General features: G+C 44.7%; 1 non-coding gene across 1 annotated transcript; it reads right to left on the bottom strand.

Moving 5' to 3' along the window:
* Positions 1 to 18,313: 18,313 nt before the first annotated feature.
* Positions 18,314 to 18,451, bottom strand: LOC119948642. Its single transcript, XR_005457026.1, has one exon. It is a non-coding gene; the product is annotated as a small nucleolar RNA SNORA7 (small nucleolar RNA).
* Positions 18,452 to 22,067: the final 3,616 nt, after the last annotated feature.

The raw sequence follows: 22,067 nt of genomic DNA, 5'->3' as shown, positions 1-22,067 counted from the left end.
AAACATAATTGTTTTATGAGTAATCAAACAATTACAATGTGATACAAAATGGCTGTCAGTAGGGTATAGGACACCTAATTCATTCATTCATTCAATCGTATTTATTGAGTGCTTACTGTGTGCAGAGCACTGTACTAAGCGCTTGGGAAGTACCTAATCTATGGAAGGAACCACGCAACAGTCACAACTGATATTGTGCTCAAAATCAAGGTAATGTCCTTGTTACCAACATGTTATCTAATAATGAGGGGCAATTAAAAATTAGGCGGCTCTCTCTATCTCTCTCACACACACATCAGGAACCCCCTAAGGTGTTGAGAAGAGCCAGCCCTGACACTATGGAGAGATTCTGAAGTTCCTACTATTTAGATGGGAAGCTAGAGTCAGGGCACTTCCATTTATACTATTTAGATGGGAAGCTAGAGTCAGGGCACTTCCATTTATATTGGAAAATACCACTGATGATGAAATCAAGGGTAGGGAGATGCAGAACTGGGGAGTACTTTCCAGCTCTCTGTGTTCTCCCCACTATCCCCAAGGCCACAGTTCTATACACAGAAAATTTTAGCAAAGCTTTTTCCAGTCATTGTGTCAACGATGACAACTGGGCCATGCTTTGGAACAGCAGAGATAAGGCTGGGCCTTATCATGAGGAACTGGGAGGGGTGGAGGTGTTCTGATGTGAAGGGGAAAATGGAGGTGGAATCAATCAATCAGTCATATTTATTGAGTGTTTACTGAGTCCAGAGCACTGAACTAAGCCCTTGGGAAAGTACAATACAACAGAGTTGGTAGACACAGTCCCTGGTCACAACGAGCTCACAGTCTAGAGGGGATAAGATGAATGAGGAGGGAGAAAAAGGGAATTTGGGATGGAGGCAGGAAGGGAAGAAAGAGGGGAAAGAAGGGAGTAGAGGGGGGAAAAGGAGGGGCCTGTTCAAATTGTCTCACAATAGACAAGTGAAGGGACACTTCCTAGAGGAAGAGCTGCTTCTGCCTGAACAACAAAGCGGTGGGGGGTGGCGGGGGTTGGAGTTGACAGAAAAAGAGGAAGTAGGGAACTCGAAACCCAGTCGAAAGAACATGGGATGTGGGTGGGGGCAGAGGGGTGGGGTGGGAAATTCATTTCCAAATCCAACATCGCCCCTTCCCATTTTTCCATCCTGCTGACACACCCTATTGCCTGAGCCACCTTCCCTGACCCAACCCTACTGCGGTCCCCTTCTCTGCCGCCGCTTCCATTCTTTCCAATCTTAGTGAAGACTGGGCCTGGTATGACATAGGGAATGCCAGCTAGGAGAAAAAAAATCATATTTTGTAGTGACACGTCAGACATTTACTTTCTTCGGGTCAACCTGGATGTCTTCTGTTCCCAGGAGAAGCGAGCGGCCCATAGGGTCAAAGGCAGCCGATGTGCCGAGGAGGATGAAGATGGAGTAGAGACTGCCAGATTTGGGAGAAGGGAGGTCATTAGTGACCTTGGTAAGAGTGGCCTTAATGGGATGAAATGGGAGAAAACTGGATTGCACAGGATCCAGAAAGGAGTTGGAGGCAGGGAAGTGGAAGCACCAGGTGTGCAGAATTCATTTGGGAAGTTTGGACAGGAATGGTAGGAGGGAAAATGAGCCAGATAGAGCAATAGGGTTCAGAAAAAGTGGGTTTTTTAAGCTAGGGGAAGACATGGGCATGTTTGTCCTCAAGAATAGGGACCATGCCTTGTTCTTTCTTTGTAACTCCCCACAGAACCTAGCACAGGGATGGGCAATTACTTTGGCTGGAGGGCCATTATCCAATTGCACAAGGCTATTGAGGGCCAGGCACAAAAATTGCCCACTGGCTAACCCAGGGGATAGTGGAGGGAGGAGGGGAGAGTGTTTCAGATGCAGAAATGGTGGTACTTTGACTCATGGCAGCACCTAACTCTTTCCAAACCCCAGTGTGGATGCATTTAGGGGTTTCTGACTATCCATGACAGACTCAGAATCAGCCAAAAGCCACTGCAGCTGAAAACACGGCAACTTTCATAAATGAAGTTGGGCAGTCTGGATACGGACCTTGGGTCAGAGTGAATCAGTCGACAGGCTCTATTTTGCCCACCCTTGATAGGTCAAGCACTTGCGTATTGTGTTTGCCATTGGTTTGATCGATTAAAGGTGGTTTTTTTTGTCCTTATACTGTTGACTGGCTGACCTTACACAACCTTGCAAATAGCCACTTGTGCACTTATATAAGACAAGTGGCAATTAAACAGGAAATATTTTTAATTTTATTTATCTAACTCACGGCAAACCTATGGAGGACGAGCTGAAGATGACAGGCAGGTGAAAAATTTCTGAGCCGTTAAAATGTTTATAATTTTGTGGGCTGATAAACATTTGCATTTGTTTGTGAAGCTGTAAGGCAAATTAGATAGCTCCCTCAGCCTTATTTTCCTCTTCTATTAGTAAGAATAAAGTTTATTTCTTACCCATGTCACAAAGGTATGATGGATTTGGTGTATTTAGGGCCTCTCAGAGAAATATATTCCACCCCGGTGAACACTTAGTGATTGAATGAATGAATGTTATTAAGTGTTCTAATAAATATAGGGTTAGACAAATTCATACTGCTATGAGAAAAAGATTTAGAAGCATTTAAGGGGCCAGTACTGAAAAAATGGATGCCCTATCTCTTGTCATTTTTAAAAATGATGCACTTTTATCCAATCTTCACAATACCAACTCCATTTTCAAAGGAAAATAACAGGTAGAAATAGAGAAGCAAGAAGATAGAATTCCTCAATCCTTTCTAAATCAAATGAGAGAGAGTAATTCAGTGATTCTGTGCTGGATAGAATTGCTCTCTCTTGTTGAACACTTGTTTGGGATTTTGTAATTTGATTTATAATGTTAATTTGGGGGGTTTAGAAATTAGTAAAATAGTTTTTCATTACAGATCAATATATGCTGCAAAGCAAGCTTAACGGTAGCTGCACAGAGAAAATATTTGCATTTTGAGGGGTGTTTTCATTTCTGATTATCCATTCTCTAGGTTATTTAATATAGGAGACAGAGCACTGGATTAGGAGACAGGGGATTTAAATTCTAAAACCGGTTCTGCTATTGATGATGTGACCTTCAGCAAGCCACCAAACCTCTCAGTTATTGATTACAATTAATGATACTTATCCTTATCTACTTCACAGAGATGTGTAGAGATGATGACCTCAATTCTTACATGCTTTGAAGGGAAAATAAATCCATGCAAATAAATTTATGGGATAATGTGGTTAATAGGTGTAGTAAACCTGAACATGGTGATGACCTGTATCCATTTACTGAATCTATTTAAACACCATTGATCCATGCATTCCTGCAGAGATACATTTTTATATCCCCTGAATTATGCAAAACTGTGATCAAAACATGGAAAAATGCATGTTAAGTATAAAGGAGCTATAGCAAACCTGCACCTTGCTCCCTGACCACCTCAAAGAGTTTAACATTTTAAGGAAACAATTTATACAAAGCTTGTGTGAAGAAATAATAATAATAAACACCTTTGATCCATACAGAGGTGCACTTTTATATCCTCTGAAATATGGCAAAATTGTGATTAAAAACATGAAAAAATGCATGCGAAGTATAGCAAACCTTCTGCAGGTTGCTCCCTGACCATCTCAAAGACCTTAACATTTTAAGGAAACAATTCATACAAAATTTGCGTAAAGAAATAATAATAATGGCATTTGTTGAGCACTTACTATATGCCAGGCACTGTAGTAAGCACTGTGGTAGACACAGGCAAATCTGGTTGGACACGGTCTCTTTCCCACATGGGGCTCCCATTTCTTAATCCCCATTTTGCAGATGAGGTAACTGCAGCAGAGAGGAGTCAAGTGACTTGCCCAAGGTCACACAGCAGACAAGTGTCAGAGCCAGGATTAGAACCCAAGTCCTTCTGACTTCCAAGCCCGTGCTCTATCCGCTAGACCATGCTGCTTCTCCTAATAAAGCAGGTATGTAGGTCGGAATCAAATAAAGGAAAGAGAAGGAAGAGTGCGGCCTCAAAAACGTGGAAATACCGAGTATATTATGCAGGATGTTTCAAGTCATTCAGCTTTGCTCAGGCCTACAGTTTTATCTCTGATGCTTTGCTTCTTTGCTCTCAATCTCTGCCCTGATGATCCTGAAGCCTTGTTTGTTTCTTTCCTGTATGCCAGATGGCTCTCCATTATAGTTCCTCTCCACATCCACTCTCCCAACAAGAATGTTAATAATCACTCTAATAGCATTACACATGATAAAACTGACTTCATCATGCTATTTCTAGAGATTTGGACTGCATTGGTATTTGGAACTAGATATGAATCAGACAGGCATTACCACTGGAGGCCCTAGCCATTTTAGCATTATTCCCAGACCCAACATATATCACCTGGAAAACTCATTTTTTTTACTCTTCACACTGCTGGGCACAATGATGAAGAATTAACACACACCAAACGAGGTTGAAAACTTTGTTCTCCTTTTCAGATAATTCTCTCAATCAATCACTCGTACTTACTGAGTGCTTACTGTGCAGAGCAGTGTACTAAGCGTTTATGAGTACAATAGAGAAGCAGCGTGGCTCAGTTGAAAGGGCACGGGCTTTGGACTCAGAGGTCACGGGTTCAAATCCTGGCTCCGCCAATCTGTCAGCTGTGTGACTTTGGGCAAGTTAAAATGGGGATGAACAATAATAATAATGATGATGGCATTTATTAAGCACTTACTATGTGCAAAGCACTGTTCTAAGCGCTGGGGAGGTGATCAGGTTGTCCCCCGGGGGGCTCACAGTCTTCATCCAAATTTTACAGATGAGGGAACTGAGGCACAGAGAAGTTAAGTGACTTACCCAAAGTCACACAGCTGACAAGTGGCGGAGCCGGGATTTGAACCCATGACATCTGACTCCAAAGCCCGGGTTCTTTCCACTGAGCCACGCTGCTTCTGAAGACTGTGAGCCCCACGTGGGACAACCTGATCACCTTTTTACCTCCCTGGCGCTTAGAACAGTGCTTTGCACATAGTAAGCACTTAATAAATGCCATCATTGTTATTATTATTACTATTACAATATAATAGCTGGTACACATGCTCCCTGCCCACAACTACTTTACAGTTCCGAGGGGTAGACAGACATTAATATAATTAATTTTAGATATGTACATGTGCTGTGGGGCTGAGGGAGGGCGGGATGAATAAAGGGAGAAAATCCAAGTGCACGGGCAAAGCAGAAAGGAGTGGGAGGAGAGGAAATGAGGGTTAAGTTAGGGAAGGCCTCTTGGAGGAGATGTAGCTTCAATAAAGCTTTGAAGGTGGGAAGAGCAACTGTCTGTCGGGTTTGAGGAGGGAGGGCGTTCCGGGCCAGAGGTAGGATGTGGGTGAGAGGTTGGCGGCCAGATGGATGAAATCGAGATACAGTGGGTATGTTGACGTTAGAGGAGCGAAGTGTGCGGGCTGTGTTGTCGTTGTTGTAGGAGACCAGCGAAGGACGGTAGCAGGGGGCCAGGTGGTTGAGTGCTTTTAAGCCGACGGTAAGGAGTTTCTGTTTGATGCGGAGGTGGATGGGCAACTACCGGAGGTTCTTGAGGAGTGGGGAAGCATGGACTGAACGTTTTTGTAGAAAAACGATCCAGGCAGCAGAGTGGAGTATGGACTGGAGTCGGGAGAGACAGGAGGCAGGGAGGTCAGTAATCAAGGCAGGATAGGATGAACGTGGTAGCAGTTTGGATGGAGAGGAAAGGGCAGATTTTAGCATCGTTGGAAAGGCTAAACTGGTAGGATTTAGTGGCAGATTGAATATGTAGGTTGATACCCTCGTCTTCGCCCGACTCCCACGAGGGTATCTTGTAGGCGGCAAGATCTCTGAAGACATCTCATCCAGAAGACTTAAAAGATGATGCCTATTTCCATGCTTAAAGGTCTGAAAGGTTTCATGGTCTGACAGAGTTCTGAGTCAAATAAAAAACCGGACTTTTGTTCTACATAAGCTGTAACAATAATAATAACTGTGATCTTTAAGTGCTTACTATGAGCCAGGCACTGTACTAAGTGGGGTGGGTACACACAAATCGGGTTGTAATAATTTTAAAGAAAGGCTTCTATACACCCTAACACAGTTTTTGCCCACATTCCCCAGACAGGCCTACTCTTCATTCAGTTTTTCATAGCATCATTACCCAATTGTGGAGGATGTATTACTTTGCAGAATATATTTAGGGGTGGAAAGCTCCCCAAGAGAGCAAGTGTAAGTTGAGAAGAGACTGTGAGCTCCGTGTGGGACAGGGACTGTGTCTGACCTGATTAACTTGTATCTTCTTCAGCACTTAGAAAACAGTGCTTGGCACCTAGTAAATGCTTAATAAATACCTTGATGATGATGGTGGAGTCAGGAGACTGGGGGAACTGAAGCTGCAGTCCCAAATCTGTTTGTCTGGGACTCTGATGTGGAATGGAGGATGGGCAAAGGGGCTATGGGTAGGAGGAGGGGAGGGGTGGCTCCATCATCCCTGACGCACATCAGAGAACCTGCCTCCCATTTCTGTAGCATGGAATCACCTCCCCTCTGATTTCCCCTCTCCATTCTTTTCAGAGCAATAATGACAGAGACGCTCCTTCATTTGGGAGTGAAAAGATGACAGTATCAAGGTGCAGGTTGGAAACACTTTTCTCCACACAGCTCGGAACACACTACATTTGTCATCTACGGTAATGTCCCTCTGGAGAAGGTGGCAAGCAATCTCCCCATTTTATAGCTGGGGAATTTGATATCCAGAGAGAGTTGACGTGAATTTCCCAAGGTGGGAGAGCCAGTCTGAAGAGACACCTGGAAGAGAATCCAAAGTCCAAGCTCCCTCACTGCTCCTTCCGCAAGATCAGGTTTACAATTTCACCAAGAAATGGGGTAGTCACATTTTAACCGAGACTTTGGAATTGCTATCTTCCCTGGCTTGAGGCAAACTGTGCTATACAGCTTCCTGAATCAGAAAAAGTGAAAATTCAGCACCTTCAGAGACTCGCAATTTATGGTATGATGAGAAAACCTTAAAAGGAGTTCCAATTTCGCCAGCCGTTCCTTTTTTTAAGTGAAGCATAGCAAAGCCTCACCCCCAATTGTGTAAACTTTCTCAAGGGAGAGGAAGGGACTGATTTGAGAAAGATAAAATAACAATGAAAGCCCCCTCATGGATTAGAACCAGGAAAAGATTAACAGAGTTCCAGTACATATTGTTCAAGGGATCAGTTATGATGCTTTATACTCTGCACAGATCTCTCCAAATGGTTAGAAATGACCTTTCAGGCTTATGAAATGGCAACAGGCAAATCTGCCATATTCTGGATTGCACAAATGCTGAACCCACAGGGAGGTAAGAGATTCAATAACCAGGTCAGCCCAGGTCAAAACCAACACTAGTTACCCCACCTCCAAATTCAGAACCCTGATGAACAGTGAGGTACGGTACGAGGGGCAAGGCGGTTGAGTGGTTTTAAGCTGATGGTAAGGAGATTCTGTTTGATTCACAGGTGGATGGGCAGGTGGTTGGGGAGTGGGGAAACATATGGGCAGGTGGTTGGGTAGTGGGGAAACATGGACTGAACGTTTTTGTAGAAAACGATCTGGGCAGCGGAGTAGAGTACGGACTGGAGTCGAGAGAGACAGGCGGCAGGGAGGTCAGTAATCAAGGCGGGATAGGATAAGTGCTTGGATGAATGTGGTAGCAGTTTGGATGGAGAGGAAAGGGCAGATTTTAGTGATGTTGGGAAGGTTGAACCGACAGGATTTGGTGACAGATTGCATATGTGGGTTGAATGAAAGAGATGAGTTGAGGATAAGGCCAACATCACGGGCTTGGTGAGACAGGGAGGGTAGTGGTGCTGTCTACAGGGAGAGTCAGCTGGAGGACCTGGTTTGGGTGGGAAGATAAGGAGTTCTGTTCTGAACGTTTTAAGTTTGAGGTGTTGGTAGGACATCCAAATAAAGATGTCCTGAAGGTAGGAGGAAATGAAAGCCTAAAGAGAAAGGAGAGCGATCAGGGCTGGAGATGGAGATTTGGGAATCACCGCACAGAGATGGTAGTTAAAGCCATGGGATTGAATGGCTTGTCCATGAGAGTAAGTGTAGAGGAAGACTAGAAGGGGACCCAAAATTGAGTCTTGAGGGACTCCTACATTTCAGGAGTGAGGGGCAGAGGAGGAACCCGTGAAAGAGACTGAGAAGGAGTGGCCAGCGAGATAAAAGGAGAACCAAGATAGTATAGGTGAAGCCAAGGTTGAATAATGTTTCTAGGACAAGGAGTTGGTTGACCATGTTGAAGGCAGCTGAGAGGCCAAGGAAGATTAGGATGGGGTGGAGGTCATTGGGTTTGGCAAGAAGGAGATCACTGGTGACCTTTGAGGGAGCAATTTCTGTGGACTGAAGGGGGCAAAATGCAGATTGCAGCGGGTCAAGGAGAGAATTGGAGGAGAGGGATTGGAGAAAGTGTGTGTAAACAACTTGCTCAAGGAGTGTGGAGAGGAATGGTAGGAGGGAGATGGGGCGATAACTGGAGGGAGCCGTGGGATCAAGGGAGGTGGGTTTTTTTAGGCTAGGGGAACACGTTTGAAAGCATTAGGGAAGAAGCCATTGGAGAGTAAACAGTTGAAGATGGCAGTCAGGGAGGGAACAAGAGAGGGGGATGAGTGTTTTTAGAGACGTTTCGAGGGCAGAACAGACAGGATTTGGTGATAGACTGAATATGTGGGTTGAATGAGAGAGATGAGTGGAGGATAATGCCAAGGTTATCTCACAATAGGATTCCATTAACTTTTAAGCGTAGGGTTATTTTTCAATTTGTGGTGAAATTGAAGAGATTTGTCCATGTTGATTAATTCTGTTTTATGTGTACGTTTGTGTATTTGTGGAGACCAAATCGGTCATTTCTCAGCCAAGTCACTTGGGTTGTCAAGAGATGGTTTCTGGTGTGACAAATGATTAACTTTGTTTTTTTGTATTAGAGCAAGAGAATTCTCTGGCATCGTTATTTCCCAGTGGAGCTGGAGACTGGACCAAATTGTCTTGTGCATCAGACATAGCCATTGGGCTAAATTTTTCCCATGCCCGCTCTAATAACTAGACATTTAGTTCTTTATGTCTGGTCCTAAATGTCAATTGACAATAGAAAAATTATCCATCTTTATTTAATGGTATTTGTTAAGCGCCAGGCACTGTACTAAGCACTAAGGTAGATACAAGCTCATCAGGTTGGACATGTCCTACGTGGGGGTCACAGTCTTAATCCCAGTTTTACAGATGAGGTAACATGAGGCACAGAGAAGTTAAGGGACTTTCCCCAGGTCACACAGCAGACACGTGATGGACCTAGGATTAGAACCCAGGTTCTCTGATTCCCATTAGGCCAAGCTGCTTCTCATGTGGAATCAATCTGTGGATTGGTTTTTCACAAAAATATACTATTATACTGGGTTCATATAAGCACTATTTCTCTGAAGATGTCAATCCATCAATCAATATTATTTTATTGAGCACTTACTGTGTACAGAGCACTATACGAAATGCTTGGGAGAATACAATAGAATTAGTAGCCATCATCCCCGCCTTTGAGGAGCTTACCGTCTAGCAGAGGAGCAGACACTGAATTAAATTACAGATAGGAGGAAGTAACAGAGTATATACTATACGTACATAAGTGCCATGGGGGATTGTGAGTGTTTAAGTGCTTAGCTGGTATGAAAGCGCCATTGTAGGAGTTGGGGGATATAAAGTAGGGAGACTACAAATTAATTGGAGAAGGCCTCCTGGAGTAGAAGTGATTTCAGAAGGGCTTTGAAGATGAGGAGAGCTGTTGTCTGTTGGATGTGTAGTGGGAGGGCACTGAGGCACAGTGGAGGGTTTGATCAAGGAATTGGCAGTGGGAGAGGAGTGTGAGGCACAGTGAGGAGATTAACTTGAAAGCAACAAAGACTGAATGCTGGGATGGAGTGGGAGGAGAGAGGGGATAAGAGGAAGAGAACTGATTGAGTGCTTCAAAGCCAGTGATCAGAAATTTCTGCTTAATGTAGAGAGGAATGGGCAACTACTGGTGCTTTTGGAGGAGTGGGGGATCATGTGCAGAATATTGTTTGGGGAAATGATCTGGGCAGCAGAGTAGTATGAATTGGACAGGGGAGAGACTAGAGACACACTGAGGAGACCAATGTGGGTAGTCAAGCTGGGCTATGACAAGAACCTGGACAAAAATGTGGACCGTTTGGATAGAGAAGAAGGGGCATATTCTGGAAATGTGGAGGAAGGGTGACAGGATTTGGTGACAGACTGGGGGATTGAAAGGAGGGAGGAGTCAAGGATAACGCCATGCTTATAAGCAGGAGAGATAGGGAGGATGGTTGTTTGACAGGAAAATTGGATGGAGGAGAGGATTTCAGTTTGGGACACATTGAGCTTGAGGTGCTGGTAAGATAAAATAAAAATAATAATAGTGATGGTATTTGTTAAGCGCTTACTATGTGCCAAGCACTGTTTGAAACACTGGGGTAGATACGAGCTAATCATGTTGTCCCACGTGGGGCTCACAGTCTTAATGCATATTTTACAGATGAGGTAACTGAAGCCCAGAGAAGTTAAGTGATTTGCCCAAGGTCACACAGCTAAGTGGCAGAGCCAGGATTAGAACCCATGTCCTCTGACTCCCAAGCCCGGGCTCTCGCCACTGAGCCACGCTGTTCCACGCGGAGGTGTCCCGCAGGCAGGAGGGAACGTAAGATTGGAGAGAAGTCTGGGCTCATGATGTAGACTTCAAACAGCCAATCAATCAGTGGTATTTATTGAGCATTTACTTTGTGCAGAGCACTGTACTAAGCACTTGGGAATGTAGAATATAACAGAGTTGGTAGGCACAATCCCTGCCCAAAACTAACTTACAGTCTATAAGGAGGAGACTGACATTAACATAAATTACAGATAGGGGAAATAGTAGAGTGTAAAGATATAATTTAGAAAAGTTCTGCGGGGCTAGGGTTAGTATCAAAAATTGGAGTCATAAACATAAAGTTAGTAGTTGAAGTTGACAGTGGATGAGCTTCCCAAGGGAGTGAGTATAAACTGAGGAGAGAAAGGAATCGAAAACAGATCCTTGAAGAGTATCCACAGTTCTGGGATGGGAGTCGGAGGACCAGCCAGTGAAAGAGACTGAGGAGGAGTGGCAAACTCTTTCCTCCCCGTGACTTTCCCATCACTGCTGACAACGCCACAATTCTCCCTGTCTCACAAACTCACAACTTTGGCATTAGAGAAGCAGTGTGTCCTATTGGAAAGAGCCCAGGCTTGGGAGTCATAGGACCTATCTTCTAATCCTGGTTCTGCCACATGCCTGCTTGTGTGACCTTGGGCAAGTCAGTTAACTTCTCTGGGCCTCAGTTACCCCATCTGTAAAATGGGGCCTAAATCCTACTCCCTCCTACTTAGACTGTGAGCCTCATGTGGGACAGGGACTGTGTCCAACCTGGTTAACTTGTATCTACCCCCCTCCCAACCAGTGCTTAAAACAGCGCTTGGCACATAGTAAGTACTTAACAAGTACAAAAACAATAACCTTAATAATAATAATAATGATGATAATAGTCCTTTACTCACTCAGTCTTGTTGATTCTATCTCCGTAACATCTCCAGAATTGGCCTCTTCCTCTCCATCCAAACTGCTACCATACTGGTTTAAGCACTTACCATCTCCCATTTTGATTACTGCATCAGTCTCCTCACTGTCTGCAGTCTCCCCACTCACCAGTCCACACTTCATTCTGCTGCCCAGACAATTTTTCGAAAGAAATTGTTCTGCGCGCATCTCCCCGTTCCTCAAGTACCTCCAATGGTTGCCCATCCATCTCCGCGTCAAGCCGAAACTCCTCACCATTGGATTCAAGGCATTCATTCAGCTCTCTCTCTCCTTTACTAATCCTCACTCCTCTCCCACTCCAATTCACCCCACACAGTTCGCTTCTCTAACAACCTACTCACTGTGCCTTTCTTTTGTTTCAGCCACTGTTGAGCTCCTTCTCCTTACATAGCTGACAGTCTAGAACTAACTCTATTCTCATAGCCCTACTGAAATTGGCCCCCCTCCAGGAAGCCTTCCCTAAGCACTCAGGCCCCACCTTATTTTCCCTTCCTTACCCACGCACTTAATTCCACCCCCTAAGCACTTAGGTATTCAACTCCACCCCAATCCCACAGCCAGTTGCTTCCCTTACCTGTAATTAATTTTAATATGTCTCCTCTGCTAGACTAAAGGCTCCTTGAGGTCAGGGATTGTGTCTACCAAATGTATCGTACCCTCCCAAGCACTTAGTACAGGGCCCTACACAAGTTAAGTGCTCAATAAATACCGTCGACTGGAAGATAAGTGAAGAACAGGAGAGAACTGTGTTTAGAGTTTCAAAGACTTCAGAGAGGTAGAGGAGGATTAGGATGGAGTAGATTCCTTTAGATTTGATGAGAAAGAGGTTGTTAGTGAGTTTGGAAAGAGCCATCTCAGAAGACCGAAGGAGGTGACCACCAGATCGTAGAGGGGCGAGAAGGGAGTTGGAAGAGAAAAAGCAACGGTAGTGGCTGTATACAACTTGCTTGAGTTGTTTAGACAGAAGTTGGAGGAGGAGGAGCTATAACTGGATGGCGCAGTATGGTCCAGAGGTTTATGAACAGTATTTCATAGGAGTTGGAGTTAAAAAGGACTTTGGTGAAACATCTAGCCAAATTTTCTCCCCACTCCCAACCCTGCACATGGAAACACAGCTAACTAGTAGGCTGAAACTGCATCTCAAACAGATTGATTTTTTTTTTTGACCTCCAAGGAATGAGATTCCATCATTTACCTTGGTAAACAGCCAAATGACTAATTAGCAACCTATCAGGAAATTCTTTATTATATCTAGTCTAAATTCCTCCTGCTGCAGTTTAAGCCCATTTTTCCTCTTCCTCTGTTTTTGGGGAAACAGTTACCATCCTCCATGTACTAAACTCTCATATTGTTCCAGACCATTAATGGGTCAAGACCTTAGAGCCCAGAGTGATTTAGTGTCTTGTCCACTGTAGCAAAGTCAGCAGCAGAGCCAGGACTAGAATCCAATCCAGTATTTATTCATGGATCTATGATACTGAAGATTTTGAAGCAGATTTTCATTGCTGGAATGAGAACAAGAATTACTTCTTTCATAGTTCTAAGCTCAAAAAACCATTTCCCTCCAACGGTCAACTACAGTCTGCCCTGACCTTGCTTTGCCAGCTGGAGAATCACTCTGGGAAATAGAGCTGAGATGGGAAGAAATCCTAGTCTAGGTTTGTTTTTCCACCAGTTCCCATTTGGGAAAGAAATTCGGGTGCTTCACTGGGCCCTCTGGGTGAGACGGAATGGCAGACCCTCCCTAGGGAGCTGTGGAGCTCAGGGCAGTTAGGGGGTCCGGTTGCTTGAGGGGAGTCGGGGAAGGAAGCTGAGGAAGACAAAAGGAAGGGAATTAACAGGGCAGAAGTTCTTCCCTTAAACCTCCTCTCGCCTCCTGTTTCAATCCAAACTAGCTCTCTTCCTCCCTTCAAAGCCCTACTGAAAGCTCACCTCCTCCAGGAGGCCTTCCCAGACTGAGCCCCCTTTTTCCTCTCCCTCTCCCCACTCCATCGCCCCCTCCCTCTGCTCTAAAGCACTTGTATATATTTGTACAGATTTATTACTCTTTTATTTTACTTGTACATATTTACTACTCTATTTTACTAATGATGTGCTTATAGCTATAATTCTATTTATTTTGATGGTTTTGACACCTGTCTACATGTTTTGTTTTGTTGTCTGTCTCCCCCTTCTAGACTGTGAGCCCGTTGTTGGATAGGGACCGTCTCTATATGTTGCCAACTTGTACTTCCCAAGCCCTTATTACGGTGCTCCGCACACAGCACTCAATAAATACGACTGAATGAATGAATGAGTGAATTTCCTTTGGCTCGGCCCTCCGTGGATACGGAGGTTCTTATGAAATCTGAGCTGCGAACTGGGCCACGGTCAACTTCCCAAAAACGTCACATTTTCAAAGAGTTTTAAATCATGAAACGGGAATAGAAACACAATAGCTTCCTTCCTGAGAGCATAGCATTTGTCTAGATTTCCTAGAGAGCATACAGTCACAGAATCACAGAGTTTTGTCTCTTCTAACCGGACGACTCTGCAGTGTGCCACACCAAATCTCAGCAATTTGAATCGAGAAGTCTGTGGGTATGCTTTCTATAATGCTTAGTAACCCTGCTGTGGGTTCAGTGGAAGAGCCCCTTTCAGGGAATTAGGGAATTAGGAATTAGGGAATTAGGAATTAGGGAATTAGGGAATTCAGCGTGGCTCAGTGGAAAGAGCCCGGGCTTTGGAATCAGAGGTCATGGGTTCAAATCCCGGCTCCGCCACTTGTCAGCTGTGTGACTTTGGGCAAGTCACTTAACTTCTCTGTGCCTCAGTTCCCTCATCTGGAAAATGGGGATTAAGACTGTGAGCCCCACATGGGACAGCCTGATCACCTTGTAACTTCCCCAGCCCTTAGAACAGTGCTTTGCACATATTAAGCGCTTAATAAATGCCATTATTTATTATTATTATTATTAATATGTATTTATTAATTTATTATTTATATTATTTAGGAATTTATTATTTCCTCTCTGCATTGAGGGGAAAGCCTGCTGGGATCATCATCATCATCAATCGCATTTATTGAGCGCTTACTGTGTGCAGAGCACTGTACTAAGCGCTTGGGAAGTACAAATTGGCAACATATAGTACAAATTGGCAACATATATGCCATCATCATGCCATCACGCCATCAGTGGTGAAGTTTCATGGCTGAAAAATTGCACAGGAGGACAGACCCAGCTGTAACCTTGCAAAATAGCCGGCTGATATGGGCAACATATATTGCAGCAGCTATCAAGGCAATCACCTGTTGGGTTATGGAGCTACAACATGGCAACAGCACTATTCTGCAATCACTTTAGCCGTAAATGGTCCTTCACCTAAAAACCCAGAACGATAGGTCTTTGTGTGTAGCAACGTGCTACGCTCCTACCTGCCTTCTCACTCACTTCCCTTCATTCCCCAACAGGAATATGACTGGCACAGCTGAGAGAGGGCGAGTGGCACTGAATAAAGCACTATCACCACGACCCATCCCTTCCACCCAGGTTCTTGGTCGTGAAGTGACAGAATGAAGGGGCATCTATCATTCACGATGGGAGACTGCAAGCTCGTTATGGGCAGGGAATGTCTGCTAATTCTGTTGTATTCCCCCAAGTGCTTAGTTCAGTGCTCTGCACAAAGTGCTCAATAAATAGAGAGAAGCAGCGTGGCTCAGTGGAAAGAGCACAGGCTTGGGAGTCAGAGGTCATGGGTTCTAATCCCAGCTCTGCCACTTCTCAGCTGTGTGACTTTGGGCAAGTCACTTGACTTCTCTGGGCCTCAGTTCCCTCATCTGTAAAATGGGGATTAAGACTGTGAGCCCCACGTGGGACAACATTGATTACCTTGTATCCCCCCCAGCACTTAGAACAGTGCTTGCCACGTAGTAAGCGCTTAACAAATACCAACATTATTATTATTAATACCATTGATTGATTTACTGATTGAGACTCCATCATCATCATCATCATCATAATTCTCAGCTTTATGGCTCAGACACCACCAGAAGTCTCCAGGAGGCTAAATTAACCCCCAAATGAAAAAAAACCAACATTTATTTCTGAAAACCTGAGATTAGTTTCAGAGATGTTTCAAACACACTTGGCATATTTTAGTATTCACAGTTTTAACTTGCTGCTTTTGTTATTGGAAGTGTATTTATAGGCCATCATTGTACATCGCATTATTTGCTTCTGCATCGAGCTTAAGGGTTTTTTTCGATAACTGATTACTGAACCATTGATCGTTCATACCAAAAACTTATCTCACCCCTTGTCAGTGAAGAAATGATTAAGTTAATGTGGGACACTCTGGGGTCAGAACCCCCAAGAAAGCAGGATTACACGTCTGCACTTAGTAGACAAGGTCAAATCATTATGAATGATGAAAAAAAACTCTGAAAACACATAACTACTGAGATTATTTGGGAGGTGAACATGTACCCTTTATCTTTCAAGATGACACTGATGGAGAGTTGAGTGTGTGTGTGTGTGTGTGTGTGTGTGTGTGACATAGCTAGCCTCACTAATGGACAAACATAAAGATAGATCCTCATTGTACAGATGCATTTGCCACTTTATAATGGGGCCTCAGTTACCTCATCTGTAAAATGGGGGTTAAGACTGTGAGCCCCCTGTGGGACAAGCTGATCACCTTATAACTTCCCCAGTGCTTAGAACAGTGCTTGGCACATAGAAAGCGCTTAATAAATGCCATTATTATTATTATTATTTAAGCACTTACTATGTGTCAAGCACTGTTCTAAATGCTGGGGTAGATACAAGCTAATGAGGTTGGACACAGTCCCTGTCCCGCATGGGGCTCGTGGTCTAAGTAGGAAGGAGAACACGTATTTAGTCCCCGTTTTACAGTTGAGGAAACCAAGGCACAGAGAAGTTAAGTGACTTGCCCAGGGTCACACAGCAAGCAATTGGCAGAACGGGGATTAGAACCCAGGTCCTCTGGCTCCCAGGCCTGTGCTCTTTCCACTAGGCCACTTGTAGGACCCGTCTCTATAATAATAATAATAATAATAATAATAATAATAATAATAATGATGGCATTTGTTAAGCGCTTACTCTGTGCCAAGCACTGTTCTAAGCGCTGGGGGAGATACAAGGTCATCGGGTTGTCCCACGGGGGGCTCACAGTCTTCATCCCCATTTTACAGATAAGGTAACTGAGGCCCAGAGAAGTCAGGCGACTTGCCCAAAGTCACACAGCTGATCTGTGGCGGAGCCGGGATTAGAACCCATGACCTCTGACTCCCAAGCCTTGGTTCGAGGAGACCAGCCCCTCTTCTCAACTGCTGCCTCCTAAATTATTCTGTCCGCTGCCATGTTGCACTGTCTGAGGTTGCACCGTGTTACGTCTTTAAACCACTTATTTTCCCCTCCCTGCTTGCAGGTGCTATCTTTCAGTTCAACATATAGCAGCTGCTTAGAGTCTCGCTGTCATTCATCCTCCTCACATATCCCGTCAATCAATCAATCAGTTTTATTGAGAGTTTACTGCGTGCAGAGCACTGCAGTAAGTGCTTGGGAGAGTACAACACAACAATATAACAGACACATTCTCTGCCCACGAGTTTACAGACTAGAGGGGGAGACAGACATGAATATAAATAAATTATGGACATGTACATACACCCAGAGGAATAAGAAAGAGTGAATGGTGAGATAAGTTATTTTTCCATTCCCAAATATCCTGGTGGAGAGGGAAGTCTTCTTAAATCCAGGCTTGTTCTGGAGTAGTACCAGATAATTCATTTTAATTTTAAGTCCCCGTTTAATCTGAGAACTGTGCACAGTAACTATGACAAGAGAACCAGATAATCTTATCAAATAAGCAGATTCCATTTCTAACTCAAGGATTCAAAACTGCTTCTTCGCTTGCTAGGTTTCAAGGCTTTAATGATTTTTTTTTAAAAGAAGATAAAGCAAAATTACCAGACACTCCTCCTCCCTTTGACAATCAAAGTAGTATTTCCCTGCCATGACATCATGTCCCCAAAGAGTTTCCAGATCTGGGCTCTTAGGATAATAGCTTGGATATTTAAGGGCCCTTCTTTATGCCAAGCACTGGGGTAGATACAGGATAATCAGATCGGATCCAGTCCCTGTCCCACACAGGGCTTATGGTCCAAGGGGGAAAACGAGTATTGAATCTCCATTTTACAGATGAAGAAACTGAAGTGCGGAAAAGTTAAGTGAATGGCCAAGGTCACAGAGCAAGCGCGTAGCAGAGCGAGCATTAAAACCAGGACATGTTGCTTCTCAAATTAAGGAACTATGGCTTTAAAAAGGTCCACCATTACGGTCAAAGAAACAAAGTATAGGACGTTTTATACGATCCCCATTATTGGATCTAGCCTCTTGTCTTATTCCGTCCAGTCGTCTCCGACCCATAGCGACGCCATGAACACATCTCTCCCAGAATGCCCCGCCTCCACCTGCAATTGTTCTGATAGCGTATCCACAGAGTTTTCTTGGTAAAAATATGGAAGTGGTTGACCATTGCCTCCTTCCGTGCAGTAAATCTGAGTCTCCACCCTCGACTCGCTCCCGGGCTGCTGTTGCCCAGCACAGGTGAGTTTTGACTTGTAGCAGATCGCCTTCCACTCAATAGCCACTGGCCAAGCTAGGAATGGAACGGGTAGGCCTCTGCTTGAGTCTCCCTCCCGTAGTCGAGACTGGTAGAGGACTGGAAATTCTCCAGGAGTGACCCTGAGAGGGGGGATTGAGCCTCAGCTTCTTTATTACATCTTTCTCAGGAATCACTTGCCAAATTAAAGAAGTGGGTCTCCCAGGTGTTGGCAGAGCAAAATTAAGCTAGCACTTGACACAGGGGACAGCTGGCGGGTAGGCATATGAAAGGACCCAAGGAAAGGGGGAAAATGCCAATATGTAAAAACCACAGCTATCCCAAAACCAGAGAGATGGATTTCATAAGGAAGATAACACGCCTGAGTGTTTGTGGGGCAGCTAGGCGAAATAACTGAGATGGCCCATCGTTTATTTTCAGCGAGCAATTATTTTTTAAAGATCCTCTTCTTGCAACCCTCGTCCAAACGAATTCACAAACAAGTTTATCCCTGAAAGGGCTTGATTAGCTGGAGAGCTAAGCTGCCACGTAAGGAGCTTCTGGAATTTCAGCATCCATCTTCAACTCCAACACATTGTTTCTGAAGAGCAGCAAGTTAAAATACTAATTAGTTTGTTTATTCTGTGAGTCCTCTGCATTCTCAGAACATTAAACAAGCAGAAACGAACTAATAAAGCACTCTGGGATAACGCAGCATAGAGAAACATGAGATACTCGACAAGTTCATTCTATTCTTTTCCTGATTTCTTCTGTCTTTTATGATTCTCAACTACTCATCTGCACATGAAATATAGAAGTGTTGGATATATTTAGGGTACGGATACATGAAAACATCAAGAACCAGCAGAAATTATAGAAGGAAGGGTAGAAGTCTTAAGGGCCATGCAACAGATGGAAAGGAACAGCAGAGGAGTGGAAGAAATTAGTTCCTATCCTGTGCACTAGCACAGTCATTCATTCGTATTTATTGAGCGCTTACTGTGTGCAGAGCACTGTACTAAGCGCTTGGAAGGTATAATTCGGCAACAGATAGAGACAATCCCTACCCAACAACGGGCTCACAGTCTAGAAGGGGGAGACAGACAACAAAACAAGTAGACAAAAAGTGAAATGTAACGGGGTCTATAAGAAGAATGCTGTCAACACAGCAGAGGGGCAGTATGACCTAGTGGAAAGAGCGCAGGCCTGGGATTCAGAGGACCTCTAAGATTGTAAACTCGTGGTGGGCAGGGAACATGTCTACAGACTCTGCTGTACTGTACTCTCCCAAGCGCTTAGTACAGTCCTCTGCAAACAGCAAGCACTCAATAAATACCACTGATGATGATAATAATAATAATAATGGCATTTATTAAGCGCCTACTATGTGCAAAGCACTGTTTTAAGCGCTGGGGAGGTTACAAGGTGATCAGGTTGTCCCAAGGGGGCTCACAGTCTTAATCCCCATTTTACAGGTTAGGGAACTGAGGCCCAGAGAAGTGAAGTGACTTGCCCAAAGTCACACAGCTGACAAGTGGCAGAGCTGGGATTTGAACCCATGACCTCTGACTCCAAAGCCCGGGCTCTTCCCATTGAGCCACGCTGCTTCTCTGACGATGATGACCCGGGGCGTTTTAATCCCAGCTCTGCCACTTGTCTGCTGTGGGACCTCGGGTAAATCACTTGACTTCTTTGTGCCTCAGTTACCTCATCTGTAAAATGGGGATTAAGATTGTGAGCCCTATGTGGGACAGAGATTGTGTCCAACTCAATTTGCTTGTATCCCCCCCAGCGCTTAGTACAGTGCCTGGCACATAGTAAGCACTTATACCATTAAACACACACACACACACACACGAGATCGAAAACCTCTGGGAGTAAGTGGAGGACGTCTTAAAGTTACTAGCTATCATTCATTCATTCAATTATATTTATTGAGCGCTTACTGTGTGCAGAACACTGTACTACGTGTTTGGAAAGTACAATTCGGCAACAGATAGAGACAATCCCCACCCACCACCGGGCTCACAGCCTAGAAGGGGGGAGACAAACAACAAAACAGGTAGACAGGCATCAATAGCATCAAAATAAATAGAATTATAGCTAGAGACACATTAATAAAATAAATAGAATAATAAATATGTACATATAAACACAAGTACTGTGGGGTGGGGAGGGGGGTAGAGTGGAGGGAGGGAGTCGGGGTGATGGGGAGGGGAGGAGGAGCAGAGGAAAAGCGGGGCTCAGTCTGGGAAGGCCTCCTGGAGCAGGTGAGCTATCATATTCAGTAGCACCATGACTCGTGCTTCCTCTAGAAGTCTGGTATCTTAACCTAGGCTGCTATCTGTTTGGAGAGAAATGTGGCATTAACAAATCTCAGTATCATTTACAGCTTTCAGAAATTCTAGGCTCTTCCGTCAACAGTTGCACATGCTTCTATCAACCTCTGACAATCTGGCTTCACACCAGAACTAAGAATAAACCCTCGACAGACTTCAGTAATGGAAGATGCCTTTAGAGTGATGGGCAAAGGTCCATATCGATTCTGCTATTTCTGTCATCTGACAGACCTCTGATAACATTTGTTATCACATCTTGCCGAACAACTGAAATACGAGAGGGGAGAAGACAATCACGCATCATGGTAGAAACTAGCTTTTTGATCTCTCAGGGAAGAGAAGCAGCAGGGACTAGTGGAAAGAGCATGGGACTGGGAGTTAGAGGGCCTGTGTTCTCTAACCTCCTTCAGGTGTCTGCTGTGTGACCTTGGGCAAGTCACTTCACTTCTCTGTGTCTCAATGACCTCATCTGTAAAACTGGGGATCAAGACTGAACTCCTTATCTTCCCTCCCAAACCCTGCCCTCTCCCTGACTTTCCCATCACTGTGGACGGCACTACCATCCTTCTCATCTCACAAGCCCACAGTCTTGGTGTCATCCTCAACTCCACTCTCTCATTCACCCCTCACATCCAATCCGTCACCAAAACCTGCCGGTCTCACCTCCACAACATAGCCAAGATCCGCCCTTTCCTCTCCATCCAAACCGCTACTCTACTCGTTCAATCTCTCATCCTATCCTGACTGGATTACTGCATCAGCCTCCTCTCCGATCTCCCATCCTCCTGCCTCTCCCCACTTCAATCCATACTTCACGCCGCTGCCCGGATCATCTCTGTGCAGAAACGCTCCGGGCATGTTACTCCCCTCCTCAAAAATCTCCAGTGGTTACCAATCAACCTACGCATCAGGCAAAAATGCCTCACCCTCAGCTTCAAGGCTGTCCATCACCTCGCCCCCTCCTACCTCACCTCCCTTCTCTCCTTCTACAGCCCAGCCCGCACCCTCCACTCCTCTGCTGCTAATCTCCTCACTGTGCCTCGTTCTCGCCTGTCCCGCCGTCGACCCCCGGCCCACGTCCTCCCCCTGGCCTGGAATGCCCTCCCTCCGCACATCCGCCAAGCTAGCTCTCTTCAAAACCCTACTGAGAACTCATCTCCTCCAGGAGGCCTTCCCAGACTGAGCCCCCTCCTTCCTCTCCCCCCTCCTACCCCTCCCCATCCCCCCGCCTTACCTCCTTCCCCTCCCCACACCACCTGTATATATGTATATATGTTTGTACATATTTATTACTCTATTTATTTTACTTGTATTTATTCTATTTATTTTATTTGGTTTATATGTTTTGTTCTGTTGTCTGTCTCCCCCTTCTAGACTGTGAGCCCACTGTTGGGTAGGGACTGTCTCTGTATATTGCAAACTTGTACTTC

Source organism: Tachyglossus aculeatus, chromosome X4 (genome assembly GCF_015852505.1).
Source record: "Tachyglossus aculeatus isolate mTacAcu1 chromosome X4, mTacAcu1.pri, whole genome shotgun sequence".
NCBI lineage: Eukaryota > Metazoa > Chordata > Mammalia > Monotremata > Tachyglossidae > Tachyglossus > Tachyglossus aculeatus.
Note: the sequence above shows the minus strand (reverse complement) of the source record. Positions and strands in the feature narration are given on the sequence as shown.